The sequence below is a fragment of the Triticum dicoccoides genome, chromosome 4B (genome assembly GCF_002162155.2).
Source record: "Triticum dicoccoides isolate Atlit2015 ecotype Zavitan chromosome 4B, WEW_v2.0, whole genome shotgun sequence".
Taxonomy (NCBI): domain Eukaryota; kingdom Viridiplantae; phylum Streptophyta; class Magnoliopsida; order Poales; family Poaceae; genus Triticum; species Triticum dicoccoides.
This window is the reverse complement of record NC_041387.1, coordinates 11,382,209-11,388,540: the sequence shown is the minus strand read 5'-3', so window position 1 is coordinate 11,388,540 and position 6,332 is coordinate 11,382,209. Positions and strand designations below refer to the sequence as shown.

Here is a 6,332-nt window from a genome sequence, read left to right as displayed (position 1 = left end):
TACCTCTCTTACTCCTCCTCTCCCGCGGTGCTTGGCAAAGCCCTGCTGGACTACCATGCTCCTCCATCACCACCACGCCGTTGTGCTGCTGCTGGATGGAGTCTTCCTCAACCTCTCCCTCTCACCTTGTTGGATCAAGGCATGGGAGACGTCACCGGACTGTACGTGTGTTGAACGCGGAGGTGCCGTCCGTTCGGCATTAGGATCTCCGGTGATTTGGATCACGACGAGTACGACTCCTTCAACCCCGTTCTCTTGAACGCTTCCGCTTAGCGATCTACAAGGGTATGTAGATGCACTCTCCTTCCCCTCGTTGCTGGTTTCTCTATAGATAGATCTTGGTGACACGTAGGAAAATTTTGAATTTCTGCTACGTTCCCCAACACATAAGGCGTCGTCTCAACAAATTTTGATGGTGCCATATCTAACGTGAATGCGGTCGTCTCTAAAGCATAACCCCAAAATGATAGCGGTAAATCAGTAAGAGACATCATAGATCGCACCATATCTAGTAAAGTACGATTACGACGTTCGGACACACCATTATGTTGTGGTGTTCCGGGTGGCGTGAGTTGCGAAACTATTCCGCATTGTTTCAAATGTGAACCAAACTCGTAACTCAAATATTCTCCTCCACGATCAGATCGTAGAAACTTTATTTTCTTATTACGATGATTTTCCACTTCACTCTGAAATTCTTTGAACTTTTCAAATGTTTCAGACTTGTGTTTCATTAAGTAGATATACCCATATCTGCTCAAATCATCTGTGAAGGTGAGAAAATAACGATACCCGCCGCGAGCCTCAATATTGATTAGAACACACACATCAGTATGTATGATTTCCAACAAATCAGTTGCTTGCTCCATAGTTTCGGAGAACGGCGTTTTAGTCATCTTGCCCGTGAGGCATGGTTCGCAAGTACCAAGTGATTCATAATCAAGTGATTCCAGAAGTCCATCAATATGGAGTTTCTTCATGCGCTTTACACCAATATGACCCAAACGGCAGTGTCACAAATAAGTTGCACTATCATTATCAACTCTGCATCTTTTGGCTTCAACATTATGAATATGTGTATCACTACTATCGATATTTAATGAAAAGCACTAGCCGTTGCGACCGTCTGGTTCCTTGAACAAACATCCTTTGCAAAGTTTTCAAAACCAGAAATCATACTTGGAACGTTTTCCTTTTCTTTTTTTTCACTCCTAGTTGGTATAGTTGCAACATTCTTGCACTTTGACTGGACGCCACTCAGCTTTTGAGCGACGCACTTGATAATCAGGTGCGCATATCTCTGACCGAACCTTCCAATGACAATGTGACAGCATGCATGAGCATAGACGGCCGTCGTTGATTGATTTTTTTTTTAGGGTCGTTGATTGATTATTTACACGTACACCTTTGTGCAAAAGGAGGAGATTAAGTTGGAAGACCACACGCCACTGGTGCGAAACGGGCGGCACTTTGAGCTTTCGGACTTTGTTAGTGGAGAAACATGGCCACATGATGGACACATATAAGACGACACAATAAGGTTCAGACTTTGTTAGTATAAGGCTAAGCTAGCCATCACGCACCAAGCAGAAATATTTGACCAATGAGTTTTCTAATTCTCGTCCAAATGATAATTAACAAGTCTCATCTAACGCATACACTATTAGAATATAAAAGAAAAAAAATCCCCACGAAACTCCGCGTAAAGTTCAACGATGTAGGAGTTAGATGAGGCATGATTATTTCTCACTTAGATGAAAGCTAGATACACCCTTTGACCAAACACAAACTACAAGTCGATCATACATGTCACTGAAGTATATGCTTTATTCATCATCGATCCCTAGGTTAACATCATACATCTAGAAAAAAAAACACATTTTACCACACTTATGTTGATTTTTATGACACCTCTACCCAATTTAGCAGGTATTTCTTAAAATTTACCCAATTGAAGCACTTGGGTTACACTTTTTTACCCCTTTTAATGTTTCCCCCCAATTTTGAAAGGTTGGATCTACCACCATGATGTCATGCCACTTGCATATGACAGTGTAACGTCGTGCACCACCTCAGCGCCCTCATCACCATATCAATTACATGTAAGTTTATATTCTACGAAGAAAAATCTTGAAACATGTCCTTTTAGTCAGTTGAAACATGTTCTACCATATATGAAACAATGCATGCCAATATTTTCATAACTTTCAAGATTTGTGTGTTCAAATAAAAAATGTTTCTCATATGAATTATATGTCGGGACAATCGTTGAAACATGGTTCATGTATTACAGAGAAATACTCACGTGGGTGATATAAAATGTATCATCAAAGGATTGAATTGGTTGTATAGAAAACTAACTATTGCCATGAAACTATTTTGTTAGGTGCTAGCTCGTGGCTCAAGTACAGATGCAAAAAGGTAATGATTACTTCTCATTTAGACGAGGCATGATTATTTCTCATTTAGATGAAAGCTAGATACACCCTTTGACCAAACACAAACTATGAGTCCCATGTATTAACTGATTGCATCTGCTTATATTTCAAAATGACGATGCTTCGCTGAAAAAGAGGCTATATGATTTATTCACCATCGATCCCTAGGTTGTTGATGTTGTCGATGTGGACGTGCGACATGCCGTAGGCTCGGCAACTGGAGCACATGGTGCACGGTGGGGATTTGCACGGCGTCGATGCACCGGGTGGCCAGCGACCACCGGAAGCCGGAGCATGGAGGCTTCGAGAAAGATGTGTCCTGGTTTAGAGGTTGAAGATGCTCCTTTTCAGTCCACGTCGGCCAAGGAACACCTACCACCGGAACATCCAAGTGGGAGAGATAAAGGGTAGGAATCAAACTGAAAAAAATGTTTAGATATGTTGGGCCCAACTTTTCCGTCGCGAGTTAAAAAACAATCCAAGTTGGCATGAAGCCGCCCTACGTGACATGAGGGGACTAAACTTATCTGGTTTTGAAAGTTGAGAGACTAAGATTTACTGGTTTTGAAGTTGATGGGAGATATGTTGGGCCCAACTTTTCTGTCGCGAGTTAAAAACCAGTCCAAGTCGGCATGGAGCCGCCCTAAGTGACACAAGGGACTAAACTTATCTAGTTTTGAAAGTTGAGAGACTAAGATTTACTGGTTCTGAAGTTGATGGGCCATTTTCATACTTTCGAAAGAGCTCAGGGACGAAAAATATACTTGTCCCATTTCAAAATGATAATGTGCCGCTGAAGAATACTATATGGTTTATTCATCATCGATCCCTAGGTTGACATCATACATCCAGAAAAAAAAAACACATTTTACCACACCTATGATGATTTTTGTGACACCTCTACCCAATTTAGCAGGTATTTCTTAAAATTTACCCAATTGAAGCACTTGGGTTACACTTTTTACCCCTTTTAATGTTCCACACAATTTTGAAAGGTTGAATCTACCACCATGATGTCATGCCGCTTGCATATGACATTGAAGCGTCGTGCACCATCTCAGCGCACCGATCACCATATCAATTACATGTAAGTTCATATATTATATGAAAAAGAAAACTTGAAACATGTTTTTTTAGTTGGTTGAAACATGTTCTACCATATACTCCCTCCGTCCCAAAATTCTTGTCTTAGATTTGTCTAAATATGGATGTATCTAGTTACATTTTAGTGTTAGATACATCCGTATCTAGACAAATTTAAAACAAGAATTTTGGGACGGAGGGAGTATGAAACAATGCACGTCAATATTTTCATAACTTTTAAGATGTGTGTGTTCAAATAAAATGTTTCTCATATGAATTATATGTCGGGACAATCATTGAAACATGGTTCATATATTACAGAAAAATACTCAACGTGGCTCATTACAAATGTTACATAAAAGGATTGAATTGGTTGTGTAGAAAAATAACTATTGCCATGAAACTATTTTGTTAGGTGCCTGTTCGTGGCTCAAGTACAGATGCAAAAAGGCAGAGTAATAGTTTTCTTGCGACTTTGGAGACCTCGTTCGAGGTAAGGTGTGAAAGGTCCTCTCAGGATTACTGCTCAGTGGTTTGCTTAACAACATAAACATGGTGCATATCTCGATAAACAGTAGAAAAGATCATGCGGCTACGACGTATGGGTCAGCTGATTATACATTTTCACCGGACGGCCGGAAACAGCGGAGGTGACGGCCGGTACAGCGGGTGGACGCCGAACCCACGACCAGTGGCCGAGGAGCCACGGACGTACACCCGGCAACAGTGGTGGTAGCAGGAGTGGTTGTTCCGCCAGTAGAAATCACAGATTTGACCTGAGGCAGAAATCAAATCACAAACTGACCTGTTCACGAAAAAAAATTCACTCTGCTGACCCTTCGGTGTGGCGCCCGACAGCTGGGCGCCGCACCCTACTGTGCAGCGCCTCTCCCTTAGGCGTCGCACATCCTGCCAGCGTGGCAGCCCTGGTCCAGTTGCGGCCCCACACGCACCTGTGCAGCGCCTAAGAGCTAGGCGCCACACTTTGACGTGCAGCGCCTAGCCCTTGGGCGCTGCACAGTGACTTAAGCGCGGCCGCCCCAGCTCGACCAGGCAGTTCTTCGTCTCTCCGCTCTCTGGACAGAGAGCAGCGGCGGCGGCGGCGGCGCCCCCATCTAATCCCCCCACATCTCTCTCAGATCTGAAGATTTGATCCGTGGATTCGATCCCCAATCCATCCTACTAGGTAAACTCTTCCCTTCTCTTTCTTTTGCTCCGTAAATTTGTTGCCATTCTAGAGATTTGTCCATGATTTGATGGAACCCTTGATTTGTTTGGTTTGCTCGATTTAGTATGTGTATTCATATTGGTAGTACCGTAGTGTTATTTATTAGTTCACAATATATGATTCTTGTTGTTGAAACCCTAGATTGTTTAGTTTTTTTAGATATATATGAGATGCCTATTTTTATAGATAACTATGAGATGTTGATTTTTGTAGACATATATGAGAAGTTTGTTTAGATATATATTAGATGTTCAGTTTATTTCAAATATTAGATGTTCAGTTTATTTGAAATATTAGATGTTTAGTTTATTTGAACACATATGACATATTCATTGTGTGAGAAGGAGATGTTGAGATTCTTGTAGTTGAACACATGTTATATGTTTAGTGTATACCGATATTTGAGATGAAGATGAACTTTTATATGTTTATTGTTTGAAAATGTAAGGATGGTTTAGCTTCTGGACGATGTCTACGACGTGCAACACCGGGCCTACATGATGCGCGAGAAGGATAAGGTAATAATGAGTAATCTAAATATTTTGCAAATTTGCCTTTAGTTGAAATTTACATGCCCTAAGATTTGTCATTACTTGTTTTTTGCAGAAGCTTGAACCTCTGAAGATTCGGTATCATGGGGTCTCTGGTCCTGCCATGCCTTACGATGAGCGGTACACACCGTACATCAAGCAGGCAGGACTACTCCCGTGAATTCTGTTGGTCAGCCGGTCCACGCCGAATCTGAACGCTCCACTGGTGTCCGCTCTTGTTGATCGGTGGAGGCCAGAGACCCACAGTTTCCATCTTCGGACCGGGGAGATGACCGTGACGCTCGAGGATGTCTCGTTGATCACCGGTCTTGCTATCGATGGGAGGCCTCTATGTATGAGCACCGATTCTGATGGGTGGCGCGAGCAGATGATTGCTCTTATCGGTATGGCTCCTACCAAGGCTGAGGATGATGTAGAGGAGGAAGAAGAGAAGAAGAAGAGGGAAAGGAAGGCAGCCGGAGCTGCTTTCACGTGGATTCAAAATAACTTTGCGACGTGCCCTCCGGATGCAACTGATGATGTGATCCAGACACATGCTCGTGTGTATATGTGGTACATTGTGTCGAGAACTTTGTTTCCTGACTCCACTGGCAAGAACGCTCCATGGATGTGGCTGAAGGCGTTGACCGTCTTCGATAGCAAATGGAGCTGGGGTTCAGCGACTCTTGCCTACTTGTACCGACAGGTAGTTGGTCTGTTTTGTGATCAACTCATTTATTCATTAGCAATGCAAGCTTGCTGCCAAGTCAACATTGTCTTTCTTTCATATGTAGCTGGATGATGCGTGTTGCAAGATCACACCTAGTGCAGGCATTGGTGGTAATCTGCTTCTACTTTCTGTATGGAGCTGGGAGCGTCTGCCTGTTGGACGCCCGAAGAGCGTCAGGTTTGATCCTTGGTATGCAGATGAACATGACGAATTACGGCGCCCCACGTGGGCTTACAAGTGGGACATCGTTTCTGAGATGACGAACGATGTCAATCTCACGGTAAGAGGGTGATTGACGTCCACATTCCTAACCCGGGATGCAT

General features: G+C 43.0%; 1 long non-coding RNA gene across 1 annotated transcript; it reads left to right on the top strand.

Annotated features, from left to right (window-relative positions):
• The first annotated feature begins 4,638 nt into the window (after positions 1–4,638).
• On the top strand, positions 4,639–5,392 carry LOC119293187. Its single transcript, XR_005142976.1, has 3 exons — positions 4,639–4,707; positions 5,198–5,267; positions 5,356–5,392. It is a non-coding gene; the product is annotated as an uncharacterized LOC119293187 (long non-coding RNA).
• The last annotated feature ends 940 nt before the right edge of the window (positions 5,393–6,332 follow it).